A 27909-nucleotide genomic window follows, 5' to 3' on the forward strand; every position below is an offset into this window, starting at 1 on the left:
TTTTTTATTTTATTTTTAGGTTTAGAATTTTATTTTCTAGATTTAGTTTTTTTTCCGAAAAAAAAAAGAAAGCATAAAATTTTAAATCATAAAATAAAATAAAAAAGTATTGAGAACATTTGTGTAATTGTGGAAATTAGTAAAAACCAAACTTTTTCTGTCTTAGAAAAATTGGTTCTTAAATAAGGTCTATGTTAGTGTTACCCTCCAATCTTTCCTAAGAACCTCGGGGAGTTCTAGAAAAGCTCTTGGGCCTAAAGTGGTACCTTGGCAGCCTTCCCAATTGGCCTGGGAACATTTTTGGTGTATACTTATTACATTATTACACACTTGCGCTTATCATACTTACAAAATAAAAATATATATATTCCACGAAACAGAGACGCGCTAGGGAGATTTGTGAGACAACAAGTAGAAACTTTAGAAAACTCTCCTAGTTCGTCGTTTTCTTCCATTCGTTCAAACACTCCCGATTCACCGAGACTTCCTGAACCACCCACGATGGCTCATCAAGATGAAGTCCAACCAAGAACGCTACAGGAATATTTACATCCTACGCGTACAACCACACCTTCATGCATAATGTATCCCAACAATATGCCAAATTTCAATTTCAAACCCGGCATGATTAACCTCTTACCAACATTCCATGGGTTGGAAAATGAGAGTCTGTACGTGCATATACGGGAATTCGAAGAGGTGGTGGCTATATTCAACAACCGAGCTGATGTCACCAACATTGTGAGATTGAAATTCTTTCCTTTCTCGCTCAAAGACAAAGCAAAAAGCTGGTTGTATTCCTTAAGGCCTAGATCTATCGGAACATGGGACGAAATGACAAAAGCATTCTTTGCCAAATATTTCCCGCCCCATAAGACTAGCAGCCTTAAGAGGAAAATATCTACCTTCATCCAGAAAGACCATGAAACTTTCCATCAGGTCTGGGAGAGGTTTAGAGATTTGATAAATCAATGCCCACATCATGGATACGAAAGCTTGCGTCTGATCAGCTATTTCTATGACGGTCTCACAACCGGACAAAGACAATTCATACAAATGATGTGCAATGGCAAATTCCTTCAAAAAGATCCCGATGAAGCTTTCGAGTACCTCGACGATCTTGTTGAAAGTCCTACACATGGAATGGACCGAGTCCTATGGACAAGCCACGATCAACTGGAATCTACCAATTAAAGGAAGATGACAACGTCAAAAGCCAAATTGAATCATTGAGACAACAATTCGAGGCTTTCAGATCTCAAGAAGGTAGAAGAATCCATATGGCTGCAAAGGTAGAGACACGAGATCAATGATTCATATGTGGAGGGATGAAACATCAACCGCAAGAGTGCCCAACTCTTAGTGAGTTAAGATGAGGGAATGAGGAACACTGCAATGCTTTAGGGGATTACAAGAAGCCTTATAACCTTTTCTCAAACACTTACAATCCCGGTTGGCGCAACCATCCAAATTTTAGCTGGAAGGATTCAAACCAAGCATCTGGTAGCCAACGGAGGTCTGAGCAGCAACAACCACCAAAAGCATACATTTCTCCTCAAAATAACAAGCAGTCAAGTAATTCTCTTGAGAATACTTTGAAAATGCTTGCGCAAACTCAAATAGCCTCAACTCAAGAGCTCAAATCTTGTTTCACACAAATGGTAGAGGAAATGAAAGACATGAAAGTTGAAATGACAAAGCTAAACACTACTTTGGCAATTCAAGAGCATGGTAGACTTCCCGCTCAACCTCTAATCCATCAAAAAGGGAAACACATGGCACAAACCTCCTCCTCTACAGATACAAATTTCAAAGAGGTTAATGCCATCTCTACTTGAAGTGGTCAAAGTACGTTTTCACCGTTAACTAAGACAATGAGTACATCAATGCCCGCTCTAGATAATGATGTGCCAATAAGCATTCCAGTAAAGGTACCCTTTCCTCAAGCTTTGAAATCCACTGGAAAGGTACTTGAAAATCATGGTGAAATCTTAGACCTTTTAACACAAGTGAAGATCAACTTGCCATTGTTGCATGTGATCAAACAAGTGCCGGCTTATGCCAAGGTTATTAAGGATTTGTGCACCGTTAAAAGAGCTCAAAATTGTCATTGTTGAGAATACTTTGCAAATGCTTGCGTAAAATCAAATAGCCTCAACTCAAGAGCTCAAATCTTGTTTCACACAAATGGTAGAGGAAATGAAAGACATGAAAGTCCAAATGACAAAGCTAAACACTACTTTGGCAATTCAACAGAATGGTAGACTTCCCGCCTAACCTCTAATCCATCAAAAAGGGCAACACATGGCACAAACCTCCTCCTCTGCAGATACAAATTTCAAAGAGGTTAATGCCATCTCTACTCGAAGTGGTCAAAGTACGGTTTCACCGTTAACTAAGACAATGAGTATGTCAATGCCCGCTCTAAATAATGATGTGCCAATAAGCATTCCAATAAAGGCACCCTTTTCTCAAGCTTTGAAATCCACTGGAAAGGTACTGGAAAATCATGGTGAAATCTTAGACCTTTTAACACAAGTGAAGATCAACTTGCCATTGTTGCATGTGATCAAGCAAGTGTCGGCTTATGCCAAGGTTATTAAGGATTTGTGCACCGTTAAAAGAAAGCACCATGTCAAGAAAACTGCATTCTTGGCGGAACAAGCTAGCGCGGTAATTAACTGCAAGACATCGCCTAAGTACAAAGATCCTGGTTGTCCCACCATCTCATGTCAAATCGGGGAGCAGGAATTCGGTCAAGTCGTTCTAGACTTAGGAGCAAGTGTAAATCTCATGCCATATTCAATATACTTGCAATTAGGTCTAGGAGAACTCAAGCCCACATCTGTGGTGCTACAATTGGCCGATCGATCAGTTAAGAAACCTCGGGGAATAGTAGAAGACGTTCTTATTCAAATTGAAAAATTCTATTACCCTGTTGATTTTCTCATCTTGGACACTCAATCTGAAGTGAGTATAGAGTCCAAAATTCTCATCATTCTCAGTAGACCTTTCCTTGCAACAGCAAATGCACTCATTAACTGTAGGAATGGTCTCATGAAAATCTCTTTCGGGAACATGACTTTAGAAGTGAATGTTTTCCGCATCGGCAAACAACCACTTGACAACGATGAGTGTTTCCAATCCTATCTGATCGATACACTTATTTCAGAAGAGGTCGAATCAAAATACACGTCTAATCATTTTAATCACCTCTTCCAAATTTTAGAAAGTTCTGAGCCCGATGAGTCTGCGATCAACCCTGAAATCGTCAAACACTCACAGGCTAGAAGAACCATGTTTTGGAATCCAATCTTTGAGGAACTCCCTTAAGATCGAGAAACACCAAAACCATCCATTGAACAAGCTCCTCAACCAAAGTTGGCACAACTTCCCGAGGTTCTTAAGCATGTTTTCTTGGGAGCTGACAACACTTTTTCTGTCATAATATCCTCCAAGATCAATGCCACACAAGAGCGCCAACTCATCAATGTGTTGCAAGAACAAAGAGATGCATTAGGATGGACGATAGCTGACATCAAAGGTATTAGTCCTTTAATCTGCTCCCATCACATTCAATTGGAAGACGGGGCTATACCATGTCGTGACCCTCAAAAAAGATTGAACCCAACGATGAAGGAAGTAGTAAAGACTGAAGTCTTGAAACTTCTGGATTCTGGCATAATCTATCCTGTTGCTGACAGTAAATGGGTCAGCCCAACTCAGGTTGTTCCCAAGAAATCTGGGGTAACAGTGGTACAAAATGAAAAATGGGAACTTATTCCTACCAAGGTCACAACTGGTAGCTCATGTGCATTAATTATAGAAAATTAAATGCAGCCACCCGCAAAGACCATTTTCCACTTCCATTCATTGATCAAATATTGGAACGTGTGGCAGGTTATCCTTTCTATATTTTTCTTGATGGTTATTCAGGGTATTACCAAATCGAGATTGCCTTAGAATATCAGGATAAGACCACATTCACTTGTCCTTTTGGTACTTTTGCCTTTCGTCGCATGCCATTTGGCCTGTGTAATGCTCCAGCCACTTTCCAGCGATGCATGATGAGCATATTTAGTGATATGATCGAGAAATGTATGGAAGTATTCATGCATGATTTGACAGTCTTTGGCGATTCCTTTGAGTCAAGCCTTCTCAATTTAGAGTCTGTGCTTAAACGTTGCAAAGAAAAGGGCTTGGTACTCAACTGGGAAAAGTTTCATTTCATGGTGCCATCAGGCATAGTCTTGGGGCATGTCGTGTCGGAACGAGGAATTGAGGTTGATCAATCAAAGATTGAACTCATATCAAATCTGCCCACCCCCAAGACTATTAAAGACATTCGATCTTTTCTTGGGCATGCATGATTCTATAGGAGATTCATACAAAATTTCTCTACAATTGCTCGCCCTTTGTCAAACCTCCTAGCAAAAGATGTTGTGTTCAGTTGGACACCTGAGTGTGAGGAATCTTTCTGAACGCTCGTCGCAAAACTCACTTCCGCCCCTATCATTCAGCCACCAAATTGGAACTTATCGTTCGAAGTCATGTGTGATGCTAGCAATTATGCTATAGGGGTCGTCTTAGGTCAAAGAAGGGAAGGGAAGCCCTTCGTTGTTTATTACGCAAGTAAAACTCTTAACAATGCTCAAATGAACTATTCTACCACTGAAAAAGAGTCACTTGCTGTAGTATTCGCACTTGACAAGTTTCGTTCCTACCTAATTAGTTCACCTATCACAATCTTTACGGACCATTCCTCCTTAAAATACCTCCTTTCCAAAAAGGATGCTAAGGCGCGTTTAATTAGGCGGATCCTTTTGTTACAGGAATTTGATCTGACCATAAAAGACAAGAAACAAGTTGAAAACGTGGTAGCGGACCACTTATCTCGTCTTGAATTTTCTGATTTCGCTGATGGGCCAGCCATTCAAGATGACTTCCCTGATGAACATCTCTTCGCAGTCACTAAGTTGCCATGGTACGCTCATATCGTTAATTACTTAGTGACTAGCGAACTTCCAACTGCATGGAGTGCACAAGATAAACGTAAATTTTTGGTCGAGGTTCGTAACTTCTATTGGGATGATCCATATCTTTTTAAGTATTGCCCCGACCAAATTATGAGACGTTGCATTCCAGATGATGAAATTTTTAGTGTCCTGAAATTTTGTCATAATGAAGCTTGTGGTGGTCATTTTTCTATGACAAAGACTGCTGCAAAAAATCTTACAGTGTGGTCGTTATTGGCCAACTTTGTTCAAAGACACTAACAATTTCTGCCGATCATGTGAAAGGTGTCAAAAATTAGGTGCTCTGTCCCGGCGACATATGATGCCATTAAACCCAATTCTTGTAATAAAAATATTCGATTGTTGGGGGATAGACTTTATGGGACCATTTCCACCTTCTTCTGGCTACCTTTACATTCTCCTCGCCATAGACTATGTCTCAAAATGGGTGGAAGTTGTGCCTTGTCGAAATAATGATAACGCAACTGTTGTGAAATTCTTAAAGGAAAATGTGTTATCTAGGTTTGGCACACCATGAGCTATCATAAGTGATTAAGGCACCCATTTTTGCAACTATTCTTTTGAGACCTTAATGCAAAAATATGGTGTAATTCATAAGGTTGCATTGCCTTATCACCCACAGACAAATGGCCAAGCTGAGTTAGCCAACCAAGAAATTAAGAAAATTTTAGAAAAGACGGTTAATCCTGACCGCAAAGATTGGTCCTCACGACTTCTCAATGCTCTCTGGGCATACCACACTTCTTACAAAACTCAGCTCGGTATGTCTCCTTATAGGCTAGTCTATGGTAAAGCCTGCCACCTTCCTGTTGAACTAGAACACAAAGCTTATTGGGTAGTTAAAAGCCTAAATTTTGATCTCAAGGCAGCAGGACTCAATCGTAAGCTTCAGTTGTCAGAAATTGAAGAATTAAGAAACGATGCTTATGACAACTCTAGGATCTACAAGGCCAAAATCAAAGCGGCCCATGAAAAGCAGATCCTAAGAAAATAATTTGAGCCAAACCAACGAGTGCATCTTTATGACTCTCATTTGCATATCCACCCTGGCAAGCTGAGATCAAGGTGGACTAGCCCATATGTTGTGAAAACTGTCTTTCCCAACGGTGCTGTTGAGGTCATAGACCCAACTGACGGGAGAGAATTCAAAGTAAATGGCCAACGACTGAAACACTACATAGAGAGGGTGACCCAGCCTGAAGAAGTCACTCTCGTGGAACCAGTTTACCAAGTCTGAGTAGTGTTCCAAAAATTTTGTACATAGGTTTGTTTTCTGTTTATTTCCCTTTTGTCATTTTATTTTATTTATTATCATTTTGTGTTTTCAGTTTTTCATGTTTTAGAGAATCAATATTCGCTCTATCACTCAACGCTCGCTATCAGGTGTTCTCTTTCCCTACTCTTTACATTTATTATATATTGAGACATTGAGGACACTGTCAGATTTTGGTTGGGGGTGGTGAGCATATTCATGCACGTTCATGTTGATTTTTGTCATATTAATATTTTCACGGTCAATTTTTTAAAAAATTACTTATTTATTTTTGCAAAATGTTACTTTTGAGTCAATTTTTTGTTATCTGTATTACTAAGAGTTTCTCTAGAGTTACCAAATGTACATGCCAAACATTGTGGTAATATGGTTGATTAGCGCGTATTTGCTTAGAAATTTGCCTTGTTTAAGAATTCATTATTTTCTGTGAGAGGTGAGACTTGAGAAAACAACTTTTAATTTTTTATTGATTCTTAGAAATGGTTATAATTATTTGGACATGGTATTGTGGTATGAATGGATGATGTTTTAGGGATAATATTTTCTATAGACAAATCTTATTAGAGAGCCTTTTATTATGTTGTTCAAGAAATAAAATGTACTTTTGACACAAAGAAAAAGAAAGAAGAAAGAAAGAATTAAAAATGAAGAAATCCTCAAGAAAAATGGCATTTTTGACAAAAACTAGGCCCAAAACCAAGCCCAAACAGCCTAGGCCCAAGCCAAAAGCTGCTCTCCTCGCTGCCACGTGGCAGCTTTCCATTCGCCCAGCCGAGTCGCGCCGAAGCCAAAAGTGTAAACAAAAAATCAGCCAAAAGTCCCTCCCTTGAGCTATTTCTCTCTATTTATAGGCTCAAGGAGGATTACATGAATCAGTTACAGATATTCTTTCCTAATGAGTCAGATATTCAGGAAATCATGAGAGACAATCTCGAATATGATCATAACTGCATAAGATCTTCTCCAAATATACGGAGTATACGACCAAACTTTTCGTATATAAAGTTCAAATGTTAAGCCATGGAAATCTCTCTGGTTGATGGTCGAACAAGACTTCTGCCAGGTGTCAGCCACGTGTTAAAAATGTCTGCCACATCATCCATACCTGGTTTTTGGATAACGTTTGCCCCCCAAGTTTATTTATTGTGACCAGCAATAAGTAAACTTAGGAAAACAACTTTTCATATGCACCACGAAATCTGTCAGAGCTCTCGTGCGTTTTTGAAAACCGTGACCTAATTATGTCTAATCAAGCATTTTCAGTTTTCAAGAAACCACCCCGATGGCTTATACACTCCCCCATGCTTCGAAAAAGGGAAAGTCATGATTGCTACTTTTTGTTACACTTTGATTTCTATAAATAACCCTCTCATTCTCCTTTTAACCTTTTATTCGTCATTTTCTGCCAAGAACTTTCAAGAGCCATATTCCGGAGCCCAGAACTTTGAAACTTTCAGATGCCCTGCCGAGGATCTTTCAAACTCAAAGCTTTCATTTTTCTGAATCTCCAACCTTCGCTCAGGTAATTTCTTAGTCTTTTAAACTCTTCGAGATGCCATGCATGCTGTTATTGTGCTCTGAAATTTTTTGCGTTCTTGAGTAGAAATCTGTGAGGATTTTGTATAAATCGTTTGATGCTTGATAGGGTAGTGTATTTTTGCTTTATATAAGTTAGGAGTTAGTTTGATAGTCAGGATCATAGATTTAGGGAGTAAAATCGACGTAAAAATTCGATTTTTAGGCTAGTTGAAAAACTAGGTTTTTCCCGCCCCTTAGGAGTTGAAAAAGCTTCTTTTCAGAAAACTTTTTACTTTCCTTTTTTATCCGTTTTTCAAACTGCTATCATAAAACTTAGTGTTCGATTAGAATGCAGCTGGTCGATAGACGCGAGCAACGTTATCCCAACTTCCCACATAAATTCCCAGGCTATGCGTCTTATCTCCTCCTTTGTCTGTTTGCAGTTCATATGTAAGACCCGTGGGGAGGAGAAAGACCCATTGATGACGACCTCCTAGCTTAGCTGCTTGAAGACGAAGAACATCCTTCTACTTTGATACCAGATATTCCTTTCTCTCACCTCAACCCAAATACTTCCTCAGTCTCGACCCAAAAAATGGCTCGCACCAAAACTAAAGCTCGAAAAAGAAAAACTTCCAACACCCCTTGTCAGCCTACTGTTGATGCTCCCTCGACCAGTGTTCAAGGAAAAAATATTCCTTATACAAATGTGCAAAGGCTTGCCCGTCCTCAACACGTTACTCAGCCGGATGTCGAGTGGCATGTTGTCGCTGAGAGTAGAGTGACGATCAGGATGATCGCCAACTACTTAAATAAATACAAACTGACAGGGGTGACCCTAGTCAAGCATAACCTCGACCGAAGGGCTAATCTGCCTGGGGGTGCTTACAGCGCCTGGCTGTGGTTTCACATTGAGGCAGGTGCCACTTTGCCTCTTCACTCATTCTTTCAGGGGGTGGCCAACTACTTCGGAGTTGCCCCCTTCCAAATCACCCCAAACGGATATAGAATGTTCGATGCACTCTATATCCTGTATAGCCAGAAAAATTGGCCCGCACCGTCGCCACATGAGGTAAACTTCCTATTTGACCTCAAATCTAACCCCAACCAAGAAGGCACGGGGTTCTTCCATCTTTGCCATCAGGAAACCGGACGCACTTTCCTGACTGACACCACCCATATCTCCAATGTGGGGAGGTACCACCAGGAGTACTTCCTTACGCCTAACCTGGTCACAGAAAACTTGGCTTTCACACGACGAGGTAAAATTTTCACGTCGCTAGCTTCTTCACTTGGTATTTTACTGCCACAATGTCTTGAACTTTCAATGTGTTTCAGGCCCATGGCTGCGACCAAACCCAACTCCGGGGATGGAGTCAAGGGCGGCACTCTTAGCCAACTTGCCAGATGCTGAGAAGAGTGTCAAAAATTTAGTTACAGAGGCTAACCTCAGGTTGGCTGGCCTCTGGAACCCTCAACCAGCGATGAGTAGGCCTTTGGCAGAAAATGCTCACGCCAAAGTGGAACCCAAGCAACAACCCCAAGCATCTCCTCCGCGGAGGAGACCAACTGGGGTTACAATCAGGGAACCTGCCGACACTCACCGAACGGAGAGGCCCTTGGCTCCCAAGGGAAAAGGGAAACAAAAGGCTGTCGAGCCTAGCGAACTCTCTGATGGCTCATCGGATGATAACGGTACATTAAATTCGCTTTTAAACCATTTTCCAATTCCTTGTCATCTATTCGACGGGGATAGCAACTTTAAGAATGCTCCCATCTTAAATTCAGATTTCTTCTAGGCAATAGGTAGTTCGATAAATAATATAGCGACCAATAGTTGTAGTGCGGGTACTTTACTTGTAATCCTTTTACTTTCATTCTTTTGCCCAGCGTGACCATTTAGTCTTACTGTTCGCGTTGTTTCCTTTTCTGCAGATATGGACTCCGAGGATATCTTCGAACATTACAAGGCTGTTGCTGCCTCTTCTGGGCAAAAGAAAGATAGCAAGAGGGCTCGAGGGGAGAGTAGTAAGACTCCCACGAAGAAGGCTCGAACTGACGATCCTCCAACTAGGCCTCCTTGCAGGAGAATTCACCACCTATAACACCCCTCGAGCAGCCGGCCTCCACTCCCGCCGACCAGTAGCGGGCTCCTAGCAGGGAGGCATTGAACACTCAGCCCGAAGGCTCCCTGCCCAACTTCGTGGTCAGTTCTGCCAGGGAGAGGATATACAAGCTTTCCAAGCACAAACGCATCCAGGAAGCTATTACTGAAACTGCTTCTATGGAAGCTGATCAAGTCCTCAACAGAGGGCTGAACGAGATAGTTAGCGTAAGTCAACTCCTGCTGCTTTAACATTTATTTTTTATTCCTCGTCCTTACTTTATCTTATTCTATCTGACTTCAGGGACTGCTGACCCTAACTGCTGGCTGGCGCCATATTGGGGCGTTGGTGTCTCGGGGAAGGAATTTTTATTCCAGGCTCGTCAAGGCTAAGCAAGCACTCGAAGCTAAAAATAACGAGCTTGCTAGACAGAATGGTGAGATGCTCGGGGAAAAGATGGAGCTGTCCAAGCAGAAAGATGAAATGCTCGAGGACAAATCTACTCTGACCAAAGAGCTGCTGGAAACCCAGGACACCTTGAGGAAAGCCAACGAAACCAAGGAAAAGTTCAAGGAAAACGCCAAGCTCAACTATAAAGAATCTGTACAACTCGAGCTTGATCTGGTTGCCAGCAGGCAGGAGGCGGAGGAGCTTGGAAAATGAGTGCAGGAGCTCGAGGAGGCTGAAGCCAAGAACTTGGAGAAGTACAAGGAAGCCACTTACCTTTGCTTCTACGAGTTCTGGAAGCACAATTGGGAAGCTAACTTCAGCTACCTGTCCGAACGCTTGAGGAGGACTCTGATGACGCAATGTGCCATCCGTCTGGAAGAAGAAGAAAAAGCCAAAGTGCCTGCCTCTCCAGAGATCTCCCTAGCAGGGGGATAGACAGTGTAGACGCTGAAGCTGGCCCTTCCGCCGACCAAGGCACTCCTCAAGACCCTCAGGACCCTCTAGCTCCTTGAAAAAAAAATTCTTTTATCCCAACTATACGACCCACAGGTCGTATTGTAAAGACAATTTATTTTTACTGCTGCAAGGGCAGCCTTTTTACTTTTGTTTGAACAGTTACATCCGAGCAGTACTGCTCACGGTGTAAAAGAATTCCTTTGACATTATAATATTTGTTCGCATGACCGAACCTAGCATAGTACTTTGGCTTGATTTAACAAAATATAAAATTTTGAAAAATACTCTTAGTACCGTAGCATGCTTTCACTTATTTTGTTCGTGTGTTTACATACCTCTTGGTATGCTTTTCTATCGATGTACCTTATATGCCCCCCAAGTGACTGAGGAGCTTTAGGTTCTTGGTCACTTGCCTTGACCATGACCTGTACGAACATTGCTGCTCGGGATAACTTGTAAAACTTAGAATACAACAAAAAAACACACGTAATGAACAAATACTTGTAAAAAATTACAAAAGTTTGGCAAGAATGACTGGCTGCTCACAGTCCCTTATAATTCTCGTATTAAAATGGACTAAACATGTCTTTACGAGTGATCTTTGAAAGATCTTAAGCGATCAGTCATATAACATCACTAACCCTTTTTCAAAACTTGTAAAAAGTAAAAATTAATACAAGCCAGTTCTTTAAGAAGGACTGTTTATTGATAGTACTTGCACAAGTGTTCTCCGTTCCAATAATGCAACGAGATCTCCATTTAAGCGTGCAAGTTTATAGGTGCCTGGATGAAGGACTTCTTCAATCTCGTAAGGTCCTTCCCAGTTTGGTTCGAGTACTCCAGCAGCCGAGTCGCGGGTGTTTAAGAAAACTCTTCGAAGTACTAAGTCTCCGACGTTGAACTTTCTTTCTTTTACTTTAGAGTTAAAATACCGGGCGACTTTTTGCTGGTACGCAGCTACTCGGAGTTGGGCTTTTTCTCGTTTCTCCTCAATCAAGTCTAGGGACTCCATCAACAGTTGGCTATTTTGGTCTTGGTCATATGTGATTCTTCGATGTGAGGGTGGATCTAACTCGACTGGAAACATAGCTTCATACCCGTATGCTAAGGAAAACTAGGTATGACCTATTGCTGTTCGATGAGAAGTTCTATACGACCAGAGTACTTCAGGCAGCTATTCTGGCCATGCTCCTTTAGCTTCTTCTAGCCTTTTCTTTAGGGTATCCTTTAGTGCTTTATTTATCGCTTCGACTTGCCCATTTTCTTGTGGATGCGCGACTGAAGAAAAGCTTTTGATGATTCCATGCCTCTCACAAAAGTCTGTGAATAGGTCACTGTCGAATTGGGTGTCGTTATCTGAGACGATCTTTCGAGGCAATCCATATCGACAAACAATGTTCTTGATGACAAAGTCAAGCACCTTCTTTGTCGTTATGGTAGCGAGTGGCTCGGCTTCAGCCCATTTGGTGAAGTAGTCGACTGCTACAACTGCGTGTTTTACTCTAACTTTTCCTGTTGGCAAGGACCCAATTAAATCAATACCCCATATTGCGAAGGGTCGCGGACTTTGCATCTGCTTTAACTCATTAGGAGCTACGCGTGGGATCTTGGAAAACCTCTGACACTTATCACATTTTTGCACAAACTCCATTGAGTCTTCGTTCATAGTCGGCCAGAAATAACCCTGCCTCAGAATCTTCTTTGATAAGCTCTGCCCCCCAGCGTGATCTCCATAGAAGCCTTCATGTACTTCCCTCATTAGCTCTTTAGGCTTTTCTGGTGTAATACATCTAAGTAGTGGCATGGAGTATCCTCTTCGGTATTGAACACCATTGACCAGAATGTATCTAGCAGCCTATCGCTGAAGAGTCCTGGCTTTGTTTCTATCTGATGGTAATGCGCCACTAGTGAGATGCTCCAAGTACGGTGCCATCCATGTATCTTCTAACCATACCTCCATACTGGCTTCATCTGCTCGTATGCTCGGCTCGCGTAGCCGCTCCACTGGTACTATATTTAAAGTGTCAGCATCTTTCGCACTCGCGGGTTTGGCTAAGGCATCTGCGTTTGAATTCTAATCTCGGGGTATTTGCTGGAGGGTATATTTCTCGAATTGCGCCAACAGATCTTTGGTTTTGTTCAGGTAGGCCACCATTTTCAAGCCTCATGCTTGATACTCCCCTAAGACCTGATTCACTACCAGCTGTGAATCACTGTAAATATCCAGCACTTTTATACTCATGTCTTTGGCCAACCTCAGCCCAGTGAGGAGTGCTTCATACTCAGCCTCATTGTTTGAAGCGGTGAAATCGAACCTAATAGCGCAGTGAAATCGATGCCCTTCTGGCGTTATCAATATCACTCCTGCTCCTACGTGAGATTCGTTGGACGATCCGTCCGTGAATAACTTCAACGAAGGAGCTTCAACTTGGGGCCGTGGCGCACTAGGTTTTTCGTACTGCTCGTCGTCTGGGAGCTCAGTGAATTCAGCGATAAGATCAGCCAAGACTTGTCCTTTTACTGCTGCTCGCGGTGAATATGTTATATCGAACTGCCCGAGTTCGACTGCCCATTTCAACAAATGTCCAACAGCCTCTGGCTTTTGTAGAACTTGCCGAAGGGCTGATCAGTTAAGACTGTGATGGGATGGGATTGGAAGTAAGGACGTAATTTCCTTGAGGCCAAAATTAAGCAATAGGCTAATTTTTCGATGGGAGGATATCTTAATTCTGCCCCGATTAACCTTTTGCTTACATAATACACTGCCTTTTGCACGCCTTCTTCTTCTCTTACTAGCACCGCACTAGCAGCATACTTGGTGATCGCCAGGTAAATGAACAAAGTTTCTCCATCAATAGGTTTTGATAAGACAGGAGGTTGTGCCATGTGGGCCTTTAAGGCTTGAAAAGCCTGTTTGCAGTCTCCAGTCCATTCGAACTTCTTGTTGCCTCTAAGTAGATTAAAGAAAGGGACGCATTTATCCGTCGACTTTGAAATAAATCTACTGAGTGCGGCAATCCTTCCAGTTAAACTTTGTACATCTTTGATTTTCACCGGCGATTTCATGTTGATCAGGGCTTTGATCTTTTCTGGGTTGGCTTCGATTCCCCTCGAATTGACAATGAATCCCAAAAATTTCCCTGATCCTACTCTGAAGGAACACTTAAAAGGATTTAGCTTCATTTGATACTTGTTCAAAACATTGAAACACTCCTGCAAATCTTTCACATGTCCTCCTGCCTTCTTTAACTTTACCTGCATGTCGTCCACGTACACCTCCATGTTTATTCCGATCAACTCCTTAAACATGGGGTTAACCAATCGCTGGTAAGTCGCACCAGCGTTTTTCAATCCGAAGGGCATTACTTTATAACAGTATAACCCTGTATCGGTCCGAAAGCTAGTGTGATCCTCGTCAGGGGGATGCATACTGATCTGATTGTATCCTGAGTATGCATCCATGAAAGAGAGGATCTCATGTCCTGCAGTTGCATCGACCAACTGGTCGATCCTTGGGAGTGGGAAGCATTCTTTTGGGTAGGCTTTATTAAGGTCTGTGAAATCCACATAGGTTCACCATTTTCCGTTAGGCTTGGGAACCAGTACTGGATTAGAGACGCACAATGGATAAAACGCCACCCTGATGAACCCATTCTCCTTCAGTCTTTCAACTTCTTCTTTTAAGGCTTTCAATCTATCCTTATCGAGCAGCCTTCTTTTCTGTTGCACGGCTGGAAAGCTTTTGTCAACGTTCAGAACATGGCTAATGACTGCAGGATCTATCCCAGCCATGTCTTTATGTGACCAGGCAAAAACTTCCTGGTTCTTTCTCAAAAATTCCACCAGTGCGTGCTTCGTTGTTGCTTCTAAATTTTTACAGACCTTTACAACTCTGGTCGGAATTTTTTCATCAAGTTAGACCTCTTCAAGGTCCTCGACGGGTCCAACATCTTCTTCAAAATCCCCAAAGCGAGGATCTAAATTTCTATCCTCACTTTGGGAAACACCCTATTTGGTGACTCCATCACCGGATTGGGCTTATGTATCAATGGCCATCTGCAACCTCTCTGGGGGAGTGCTCTTCGATGTTCCCTTCTTTGCCTTCATGATCGAGGCATTGTAGCACACCCTTGCTTCCCTCTAATTTCCCAACATGCGTCCTACCCCTGCGTCTGTCGGGAATTTCATGGCCAGGTGCCATACTGAGGTGACGGCCCGAAGGTCAACCAGTATGGGCCTTCCGATTACAGCATTGTACGCCAAAGGACAATCGACTACTATGAAAGTAGAGAGTAATGTCCTGGTAGCAGACGTTGTACCTACTGTTACCGGAAGTCTGATCGACCCTGTTGGGGGAGTCCCTCACCAGAGAAGCCGTATATTGTTTGGTTGCAGGGCTCCAAGTCCTTGACGGACAACTTCATGCGTTCCAGCGAAGATTTATACAGGATGTTTACTGAACTTCCTGTATCGACCAGCACTCTCTTTACCATCATGTTGGCGATTTGAACATCCACGACCAGCAGATCGGAATGCGGGAACCAGACATGCTGGGCGTCGCTATCAGAGAAGGTTATTTCACCATCCTCTGACCGAGCCTTCTTTGATGCCTGGTCCTCCATAGTCATCATCTCGATGTCATGATCGTGGCGTAGGGTATGAGCATATCGTTCCCTTGCCTTTCTGCTATTTCCCGCGAGGTGCAGGCCTCCACAGATGGTGAGTAAAGTGCCAACTACGGGATCAGGCTGCAAAGGTGGCGAGCGTTGGCGTGCAGGCGCCTGCTTGTTGCCACCTGGAGCCTCTTGTTGGGAAGTTCCCGAGGCCCGTACATATCTCCTCAAGTGTCCTTGTCTGATAAGGAACTCGATTTCGTCTTTCAGCTAGTTGCACTCATTTGTATCGTGTCCGTAGTCGTTATGATAACGACAGAAATTTGTAGTATCTATTTTCGAATTATCCTTTCGAATGGGAACGGGTCTTTTGTAAGGCACACTGGAAATCGTGGCCTGATACACCTCTCCTCGAGACTCGATAAGGGCAGTGTAGTTAGTGAACCGTGGTTCATAACGGTTGCCCTTAGCGCGCTTGTTCTCAGAGGTGGAAGGTTCATTATGGGGTCTCTTCCCCCCATTCTTGCCGTTTCCATTCCCGTTCCCGTTGCCTTTACCGTTGCCGTTGGGTTTTGACCCATTGGCGGCTTTGGCGGGTTCTGCAGTCCCCTTATCTTTGCCTGGGGACTTTCCCTCGCTGCCAATGGCATCTTCGAGCTTGATGTACCGATCAGCTCGATCCAAGAATTCTTGGGTAGTCTTAACTCCATGCTTCCTGAGGCAACTCCACAAAGGCGTACGACGCCTAACTCCTGCAGTTAGGGCCATCATCTTTCCCTCATCTCCCACTGTTTTAGCTCCAGCAGCTCCTCGCATAAAGCGCTGGACGTAATCCTTCAGTGGCTCTCCTTCTTGCTGGCGTATCTCAACCAGCTGGTTTGCCTCAGTTGGGTGCACTCGACCCGCATAGAATTTTCCGTAAAATTCCTTTACGAACATCTCCCAAGAAACAATACTTGCAGGAGGGAATTTGAAAAACCACTCCTGTGTAGCATCAGAAAGTGTTGCAGGAAAGATCCTGCACCGAGCGTCTTCGGACACTTTCTGAATGTCCATCTGTATCTCAAATTTGTTGACATGAGATACCGGGTCACCATACCCGTTAAAGTTCGGAAGCATGGGCATCTTAAACTTGCTAGGAGTTTCTGCCACAGCTATCCTTTGAACGAAAGGAGTGCCTCTTCTCCTATCGTACTCGATATGAGACGTTCTTCCCCCGACCAGCTGTTGTACTGCTTGGTTCAGGGCTTGCATGGCGTCAGGAATCGTCGGGGCCTCTGCTGCTGGGGGAATGTACTCCTCGTGCCGTTCCCGGCGGTCATTGAGTACATCCCTTAAGTATTCGTCTCTTCGTCGTTGCTCGCTTGCTCCGAGCTGGTTAAAGATGTTGTTTTGTCTGGGCTGCCCCCCAGTGTTACGTCTCTCTAGTTGGTCTTCCCTAGGTGGTGGGCTTCTGCCCCCACCTCTCTCTTCATTTCTCCGACTGGCATTTCCTCTGCCTAAGTCGGCCTCATTGTAACCATGGCCATCTCTGAACCTCGATTGGCTATGGTGGGACTGACTGTCCCCTCGGTTGCCTCCTCGGGCTGGAACTTCCCGAGAGTTAGAGGGTGGCCTGCGTTGGTCGGTAGGTCCCCGTGCATTATCATGTCGTGGGGAGCCCTGGACCGCAGAGATTATCTCTGAGTTCCTTCTGTTTCCAGAAGGACGTTGCCTCCTGTTCGGTGGGTTCGGCTCTTCACCCCTATGGCATCTAGGACTACGGGGCTGCTGCCCGGCCCTATTCTGCCTTGGTTGTGGGGGATTGCTTCGACCAGCCTGGGATGGAGGTTCCATCTCATGATCCCTTGGTGGGACATCATCCTGAGGCATAGGTGGCTGCTCGGGCCTTTGAGGGCTCGTCGGCTGGATTGGGGGGCTAGGATTGGGACCCCTTTGGGGTGGCCCATTTGAGGGTTCATCAGGCTGTGAGGCAGGTGCAGCCTGATTCCTAGCCAACTGCAAGGCTGCTTCGAGGGCTGCCATGGCCTCCCTCTGACGACGGTCCATCTCCGCCTGTCTTTCACTTAGCTCCTGGCGCTGTCGCTCTACCTCTTGCTGCTACCGCGCCATAATCTCTGCAGCACTTTCTTGACTGGCCCTCAGATTGCCCAGTTCATCTTGCAATACCCCCAGGGTATTTCTCAGCGTCTTGGAGTCTAGTTCCTCCTCATCAAACTCCAGATGTGGCTCATTTTCAGCCATGTTTGGGGGAGGAGGAGGTTGAGATGGTGCAGCGCCAGCCGCCTACCCAGTCTTCTTTATTGTTTTCTCCATTAATGCTTCAACAATCTTGAGTTCAAGCTCTCAAAGAAAGCACCAGAATGTTGACCCTCGATTTGGTCAACTGACACGGAGTCAAATGCTTGATGTGACTAGATGTATTGAAATGGATTTAATAGCAAAAACAGTAAAGAACACAACAGATTATAGTGGTTTGGCCCCACGAAAATGGTAATGACCTACGTCCACTTAAGCTATTATTGATATGAATTCTCAAGGGAGTGATCAAAGAACTAGGGTTCTCTGAGTTTCATAGACCTGAGAGAGATCAACAATACAATCGCAAGATAATAGACTTAATTCTCTTGTAAAGTGTAAACAAAAAAACAGCCAAAAGTCCCTCTCTTGAGCTATTTCTCTCTATTTATAGGCTCAAGGAGGATTACATGAATCAGTTATAGATATTCTTTCATAATTAGTCGGATATTCAGGAAATCATGAGAGACAATCTCGGATATGATCATAACTGCACAAGATCTTCTCCAAATATACGGAGTATACGACCAAGCTGGTCGTATATAAAGTTCAAATGTTAAGCCATGGAAATCTCTCTGGTCGATAGTCGAACAGGACTTCTGCCAGGTGTCAGCCACGTGTTAAAAATGTCTGCCACATCATCCATACCTGCTTTTTGGATAACAATATATATATATATATATGTTTGCATGAATGAAACTTATGCCTTCCATATTTTCCTTCTGATTCTAATTCCTCGATTTTGTTTATTTAATGTTTATATTCTTTTTCAAAGTTACATCATTTCAAAGTTTATTATTTCTGATTTACTAATCTTTCTTTTTACTTGAATTTTACCTCTCTATGGATACGACATAGCCCGATTACTACTGCGACCGCTTAGGAGTTATTGGGCGATATCAATACTCTTGATAATATTTTTCTACATTGGATTTGTAGGTGGTATTAGTGAGGAATGTGCGAGAGTTTTCTTGGTGGTAGAAGTGGAAGAACCCTATGTAATTTTGTTAGGGTTCAACTTAAAATCAAATATGTAGTTGATCTCAAGAGGTGTAGGTTCAGACCATCGCATGTGGTGATAAAGGAAATAGGTTATTACCTTCTGGGGCCAAACCACTATAACTTCTTATGTGATTTATTATTATAAAAGGTCAATTCTCATTTTACGTCGTTTAATTGACTCCGTGTCATTGGCCAAATCTGTGGTCAAACAATATGTATATACATATACGTATATATTTTATAAATCAAACAAAAAAGTATCAAAGATAACTATATATATACATATATGGGTTAATACTTAATGATTACATCAATTTATACTCATTGATGACATTTTTTTTTCATTCGTTGGATCATTACTGAATGGATGTGATTAATTTATTCAAACTATAATATTTCTTTAAAAAATTTAGTTAAATTTTATCTTATATAAAAAAATTTTACATTATAATCATTAATTGGTTTCTAAAAATTAAATATGTTTAACTCAAGTATCAAATAGTTTTTTTTTCAATTATGATTCATAATTGTTTTTATTTTTTTATACTTGAGTTCTAAACATAACTGTTTTAACATATAAATCCTTAACAAATTATTTACATGATATTATTTATATAAATTTTAATATTTATAAATACAATAATTAATAATCTGTGCAACAAAAAAATTATTTTTTTTAAAGTAAAATAGTATCTTTGTATATAAATTTCATAGTTGGAGGTGGTATGACAAGTTAGTTATAAAAATTGATCAAATGAGCTAAGTTGTTATGCCATAATTGAATATAGCAACATTAACCATTATTATTGACTAATGGGTTTGTTTTATAAAATAATATATTAAAAAATCGCTACAAATAATAAGAGATTTTTGAATTATTAATAAAAAGAAAATTATAGAGAATATACACGAACATAATTTTTAAAAAGAATTGTTTAATATTTAAATTAGAACTAAACTGTTATAAATAAATTAATTTAGAGATTTTACTTATAAAAACATCAATAAATTAATTGTGTATTTTTTTTATGTTATAATCACATAATGAATATTTTAGTAAATAATTAATTTAATTTTATATTTAAAAATTAATTTTTAATCCTAAAATCAAATTTTAAAAATGGAAATTTATATATTGATGTTTATTAAAAAAATTTATAAAAAGTCACTAAAAATGTAACCATCATGGTAACGTAACCACTGAAAACTCATTCATACATATATATATGGGAAATTCTTCCATCCCTCGGTTTGGTTTGAAGGACTTAGTCCTGTGTTGATTTTGAGCCTTTGGATTTATTGTTTTAGAAAATGGATAGTCAGATTTAGTTGTTGAGTTTATTGGGTGTCAAAGTATCGTTATGCCCTTAGTCACCCCTTAGTAACCTGTCACCTTTTTTTTTATTCGTGTTTTCGCCCATTTAGACCATTCTTCTCCTTTCAAAAGAAAAAATCCCTCCGAACCCAAACAATAATTGTTTGGAAGGAAAATTCTCTCCCATTTAGTCCATTCTTCTCCCCTGACGAATTCGAGGTAGATTTTTTTGTTTGGAGTAGTGGGGATTTCGATTGAGCTTGGTAATTTTTCCCGGCGTGGTTTGGAGGTGTTTGATTCTACATGCGATGTTGTTTGCCGTGAGTTTGAAGGAACGAGTGCCCACTTTTCTGATGTAAAGCATAAATCCCTGCATCTTTGTGTCGAGTTCTTCGGGTAAGTTCTTATAGCACATTTACTCAATATGTTTTGGGCATTAGCTATTTAGGCAACAAATTTTGTTTGGCTTCATTTTTTTTTGTAATGGTGCACTCGAGTATTCAGTGTCCGGTCATATATAATGGTGACCACCTCATGTTTGAATTTTTGTTTGAGAGAAATTATAATAGCAATTCCGTCAAAATGGAAGTCAAAATACATGAAGAAAAAAAACGTCAAAATGGAAGTCAATTCCGTCTCCATTCTTATTTTTCTCAAGTATTGTGCTCCCAAAGGTCCTCCCACGTAATACCACTCACAACTCACGTGACCATGACGTGTTGAAACGCAAATTCTAATTCTTCCCACGTAATACGTGATTGTTTCCTTATATTTCTAATAATAGCATACTTTATGTAATTTTGACTGATGTGCAACCCTATTTTTGATAAGTGACAGTGCATTAACAACTCCACCATTTACAGGAAGACCTCACCTTATACTTACTTGATCCACTCCTCCATGCTTGTGTTTTCTATATGTATATTTATGTGTGTAGGGATCATGTTGACCTCAATTCAATCTCCACCACCCTACATGTATACTTGTCTATCCTCTTTTTCTCTCTAAAATGGACTCCACACCTTTCCCAATGAATAACATCATTAACTTCCCGTCGTTTGATGACAATCATCTTGAGCAAATGCAATACATTAACCGAATTGTGCATGACAACGTCAGGCTGGCCAACGAGCGGAATGAATAGGAGAGGAGATACAATGCGTCCAACATCCAGAACACTCTCCTTAAGTCTGACCTACAGTCCATCAAGATGTTTCATTTATTCCCCAACAATCAAGCAAGCAAGCAAGTACCGACTCTCCTAATTAATCAACCATCTAAATAACATTTTTCCATACCTAATTGAGTTAGTGATTCATTCATCCCAATATTGAATAAATGAAACTTCTCCAGGGAAAAAAGTTTAAAAAATCTTATAAAACAACTACAAAATATATATCAGTTTTACTTACGTGGTTATTGTTGCGTCTCACTTAACATAACATATAAATCACTTGGCGGAAGCACAATGCTTACGTTACCAAAATCGTAAATATCTCTCAAATTCATATTAAGTTTACGATCAAGTCCTCAACTGTACATATTTTTTGACAGGGAATTACTTTTTTGCCCCTACTTTTTATACTCACATCACCAGCAACTTTCCAACCGGTTCACACAACCGGTCATTGCAAGTCAAAAGCACATGTGAAAAAAAGACTTACTCCTATAAAATTTGGACAATTGGCAAAAAACTGGACCCCACACTGAAAGACTGAGTCCTATGAGAGACTGAAGAATTCACTTATATAGTTATATATTTATGTTCAAAATTAAGATATAATATGACAACTTTCATTTTCTGTCACATTTTTTATAGAGTTTGTGTGAAATATACAATAAATATAGAAATATGAATATATAATAAAATATTATTTCATGAAAATTAAAATCATTAGTGGCATCACAATTTTCTACATTTATATTTTGTTCACCTATATTTATATATTGCATATTTTTTATTTTTTAAATTAATAATCTCTTCTTTTAAATATTTATATTAAATGTATTGAAATTGGTGTATTAAGAAATAAAGTTTATGGTTTAGAATTATATAAAGATATTTATGCCATTATTTACATAATATTATATTTGAAAATAAATAATTAATTTGAAATAAGTGAGAAGTGAAAAAAAGAGTGTCACTAGAACAACATTCTTAGAATCTAATGAAGATATTTAGGTCAATTTATTTAAATTATATATTTAGTAATAACTAATATATTAAAAGAGGTGAGGAGAAAAAAGAAGAGTGTAGACACCCCGTTTAAAATACCATAAGTTATTTTTAGTATTTTTTTTTTTTTTTGAAAACCAAGAGACAAATTTAGAAATAGACTTAAACCAAGGTGTCAAATCGGTCATTCCCCATGTAAAATCATTGATTGTCATAAGATACCATGTCCCCTTAATCTACTAATTTCTTACTCTGAAACATATTCTACATCAGTTTCTGTTAGTAAAGATCTCGATGAATACAGAATATAAGCTGCAATAAGCCTGAAAACATCACCACTTAGGAAGAATGAAGCCAGAAATAAAAATTAACAGAGAAAGACAAATGCACAAACCAGATTTGAGACACAGCTTTGGTAGCAAATTGTTGAGCCCAAAATATTCGGTCCGAAAATCCTTTCCTCAATTATCAAACATTCGAAACAGCTTGTTTTGATATGCAGAAGCTCCGAAGGCAGACGTCACGGGTCAGAGGCTGCCCCGCCTCTGACCTCTGGACGAGAAATTCGAAATTAGTATTTTTGGAGGGAAATTCGGTTATTTCTTCCCACCATTCCAGAGTTTGCTTGAACTAACTAACTTATTTGCATATTTTGTCCTATAAATATAAGATTCATAGAAAAGTAAAGGGATCGAACTTTTGACTAACTTTAAGCATCAGAGTGAACTTTTGACTAACTTTAAGCATCGGAGTGTCTTTCTTACAGGTGACTCCGACGAGTTAAAGGCAAGCTTCGTCACCGGAATAATGACAAAGTGTCGTCTATCATGGGATTGCATCTCCAGATATAGACAAACAAATTGTTGCTTCAACACAAATGTTCTGAACTTAAGTTTTAATTGAAGGCAGGATTTCACATCTGCAACATTCATAGGTAAGGGAAATTGATAAAATTTAATTCGTTTTCACTGGTTGAATTTAGTAGTTTAAGGACTTATAAAAAAAATCATATGACTAAGTAAATGAGTAGACCATATATGTACATTGCAACATTGTATCTTCCCTTGTACATTGTATCTCTTACACAGCTGCCATGTAAAAGGTTTATTAAGAGACAGAGAAAACACAAGGACAGCAAATACATCCATGTTATCTCGAAAAGATCAGAAACCACGAAAAGCCTATACCTCTGCGGCACTCTTGATCCAAATTTTCCTCTCTTTGACTTAACTATAATCTCAGTGAAAAAACAAATGATGAACTACAACTGAATTGGAGAAATTCGAGATTTGTTCCAGTAATCAATTTTAAGAGATTTATGTGAATCAAAGAGTTTCATCAAATCCCAGAACTGCAACAACTTACATTGCAGTGCTCTATGTTCACTCCAAAATAACTTTTGCACCAAGAGCTTTCAGGTTCTCAATTATCTGCTCTCCTTCCTCCTTTGACACTCCTTTCTTTAGAACTGATGGTGCCTTCTCTACTAACTTCTTCGCTTCCCTGAGACCCACATCAATGAAGCTCCTGACCTCCTTGATAAGTTTGATCTTCGATGCTGCCTCAAATGATTCTAATTTAATTTCAAAGACAGTCTTTTCTTGTTTCTTCTCCTACTTGGCAGCTGCGGGTGCTTTCGTCCCCATTCCCGCTTAGCCAGCAGCTCCCGCCTCAATGACTCCCACGCTCGGTGGCTCCATCATACCCCTTTTATGCATCAAAATGGAACCCAGCTCAGCAATTTCAGCCAATGTAAGTCCTGATCTTTCATCTACAAGCCTGAAAACACGATCAGTAGGAGGACTGCGATGCTGTGTAGGATCAAATGATGCTGGTTCATAATCCGTAGGGAGTCTCCTCTGGTCAATCTCTACTTCTTCCTCTTCCTCATCATTTCTTGCTGGTTGACTATAATTTTTCCACATTCCATTTAATTTCCCAAGATTTAATGCCCCGACAGAGGAAATAATCGGTTTTCTGCTGAAGCCATTGGGCAAATGATGCTTCAATCTTAAAACCAAGCTCATCTTCAAGTCTAACAAAAGTCCACCTTCCAACAAATGATAAATCAACCTCTCCAAAATAGGTTCTCACTTCTCATGGTGAAAATTACAAAACCTTCAACCCAAAAAGCCAAAAACACTATAAGCCAAATAAATATACCCATTATATAAATTAAAATCAATAAAATTAGGTCAATAGCAAGCAAGAGAACACTTCTCTAGCACACACAACGGACCACATTAGTTTTTCTTTTGCTGAAATTTTTTACTTTTGGCAAGTCACATTACACCGAGATCCAGGAAAGCAGAACAAGTGTGATTTTGAAATAAGAATACGTGAAAATATGTTTATGTGATTGATTTCTATTCATTATTTTTTGGGTTTTAAAATACTAAATATGTGACTATTGAGAATTTGAAAATATAACAAAACAAAATAAGTAATTGGTGGAGTTGAATTTAAAAACTATTTTAATTTAATAAACTTTAATTTTTTAAACAAATTTTATATCATATTAAATTTTAATTTACCTATATATTACTTAAATAAAATTCAAGATTAAGACGTTGATTAAATTCATATTATTATTAGTTCATTCACGTAGGCTTTTTTTTTTTAATTTAAAGTTTTCTTAAACTGTTGTAATATTGGGTTGTACCATGTACATGTACTCATATAGCATCTTGAAAGTGTCTCAGACACAACACAATCATGATGGATCAATTTAAAATTTGGAATGAACTGAATATAGTAAGGAACTCTCTTTGTTATGCAATTTTCTTTATCACATGGTCATAAAAGTCTAATAAAATAGCAGCAAGTAAATATAAAGTAGACATGAAAAACATACATTAAATACCAGTATGTTGTCTTCCTTAAGTTCACAGTCGGTATTTATCACCACAATAAAATTTCATAGCTTAAAACCACATCAACACAAACTTTCGAAGTCAAGTCCTCAAAGTGGTGGTGCACGTCAAATACATTAACATTGATGACAAAAACTTCCGCAGCAATAGAGGAACTAATAAAGTTTAAAGAGAACATATTAATATTAGTTTTGAGAACCAAATCATACAAGCACTAATCTGTGTTGAAAAAATTCACCAAATAATATAGTGTACATAGGAGATGTGATCAAGGAGCTACAACATATATAAAAATATGCTTATGTGAGCCTTGCAATCCATGAACACTGACAAAGGACCAGACCAACTAACTAATAGCTACTATAATAGAACATAATTTGCTAGAATTAGCTTTTACTTTATTCCAATTGCATACCAAAAGAGTAAGACATTTTATAAGAATTATCTCACACTGACTTTCACTGTTATTTTCTTGAAGGAACTCAACAATATCAAGTTAATAGTACTTCCTATCTAGCACTTGTTAGTTATTAGATAGAGATCACATCCTCTACATTATATATACAATGGTTGTGGTTCCGAATACTATATATATATGTGTGAAGAACAAGTCAAATGGCACCATATTTGTGGCTACAAAATACGGACAGCTAAGATTGAAAAAGACTTCAACGCAATTGATCTAAGTTGCCAATTCTAATGAAAACCCATTAATATCTGACACATAAAACCATTAAAAAAAACCTAATTGTAGCACACCTCTTTCAATTATCTTCTTTTAATCCAAACAAACAAAAACCCATGTTTTGTATAAGATGTTACAATATGAAATAAATATGCTCAGTTACAGAGGAAAACAAACGAAGTTACCAACAACAAAATAAGTGACATGAATTCATCTGAAACAATCATACCATTTTTTGTGTTGTTGTCTTTCTTTTTTATATATGTACAGTAAAAGAGTTTTACAGGAAACATATATTGAATACAAAGGAGAAGACATTTGTGAATGCATGGGTCTCATCAACACACATTTTTCTGTATATAATTGACTGGTATTAACGAAAACGTGAAATCATCATTTTCCGTTTGTTTGGATAAATTTGAAATCTGTATTTGAACACAGTTGTTTAAGAAAAAACAACAAAACAGTGATTTTTGTGAGCGTTTTGTGTTTCAAAATGATAAAATCATTTTCACATTAGATATCAATCACGTCCTAAAAGTATTCTTTTTGTAATATTTAAGAACATTTCTCAGAACAAAAATTGATTTTTTTAAAGAAGAAAATGTTAGAATTTAAGAAACACTCGAGCAACATACATAAATATCAATATTTCAATACATAATCTCAGATCCTAATCATGTTACTAAAATTGTTTCAATATAAAATCTTAAATCATATTTTTATAGATCATTTGCTAAATCGAAGAAGATGAACTTGAGAGCGAAAGCACTAAACTGAGTACATTGTTGGAGATTGCAATCTTTCTATATAATATGTATCTCTATGAGAAAAAAGTTTATCTTTTCTTTTCTATTAATGGGATGACAGATAGAATAGAATGATACATATATATATATATGGGACCACAACTCTAATTTATAATTAGTGATTTCCAATTTTGCCTATTATAAAATTAAAAATTCACTTTCTTATTTCTACACATTAAATTCATGACACTTTAATACCCTATGATATTTATAACAGAATCGATCACTTAATTTTATATCACACTTTATAATAGCATTATACATTATACATATGTACTCATAAAATAGAATTTTAATCAACAATCTCTCATTTTGGCAACATATGTTTCCTTATAAATGTACAACCTTATGAGCTAAAAATTTGCTATCATATAAAGGTATTTTTTAACAATCTCGTCTATCAACCATATCCATATAGGATTAAAGCGGTATTTGTCATATTAATCATGACTGAACCCATCAGTGGTCACTTATACAAATACATTTAAATGACATAGATCAATCATGGATGGGTAGCATGGAAATTACATGCAATGTGAACCAAACATGTCTATTTCCAACTGGTCCTCCTTAAACTTTAGTGAAGTCAGAATCATAACAAAAACAGAGTGAATGAACTGAAAAACTTCATTTCTGATCAGAAAATAACCAAATACATAAATGTTTGAAATAAACATAAAGCTCATATGGTGTTTTTGCAACTGCTTTAGTTGGTACTCTATTCAAAATGTAAGTTGTTGTCTTTAATGCTTCTCCCCATAGGGACTCGGGTAAGGTAGAATGAACAATTATACCTCTTACCATATCCTTAAGAGTCCTATTGCGTCTTTCAGCAACACCATTCATGCTAGGTGATCCTGGCATGGTGTATTGTGGGACAATGCCGGATTCCTCTAGGAATTTAGCAAACGATCCTGGACGTTGTTCACCTGATCAGATCTGACGTTTTTAATCCTTTTGTTGAGTTGATTCTCAACTTCACCTTTATAAGCTTTGAACACATCCAGAGACTGGGGCTTTTCATGAATGAGATATAGGTACCCATAACGTGAGTAATCGTCTATGAATGATATGAAATATTGTTGACCATTCCATGATGCTGTAAGGAATGGCCCACAAACATCTGTATGAATCAATTCTAAGACATCTGAAGATCTGTTGGCACCTAATCTCTTAGTTTTTGTCTGTTTTCCCTTGATACAATCGACACAAACATCAAAGTCTGTTAAGTCAAGAGACTCTAAAATGCCATCAGACACAAGGCGCTCAACTCTACCTTTTGAGATATGACCTAAGCGCT

The 27909-nt window shown here is 39.3% G+C and overlaps 1 non-coding gene and 1 pseudogene across 1 annotated transcript; both read right to left on the bottom strand.

Annotated features, from left to right (window-relative positions):
• Positions 1-882: 882 nt before the first annotated feature.
• On the bottom strand, positions 883-989 carry LOC133802730 (small nucleolar RNA R71). Its single transcript, XR_009877475.1, has one exon. It is a non-coding gene; the product is annotated as a small nucleolar RNA R71 (small nucleolar RNA).
• A 22297-nt stretch (positions 990-23286) lies between these two features.
• Positions 23287-24451, bottom strand: LOC133801379 (uncharacterized; annotated as a pseudogene).
• Positions 24452-27909: the final 3458 nt, after the last annotated feature.

Source organism: Humulus lupulus, chromosome 9, assembly GCF_963169125.1.
Source record: "Humulus lupulus chromosome 9, drHumLupu1.1, whole genome shotgun sequence".
Classification (NCBI taxonomy): domain Eukaryota; kingdom Viridiplantae; phylum Streptophyta; class Magnoliopsida; order Rosales; family Cannabaceae; genus Humulus; species Humulus lupulus.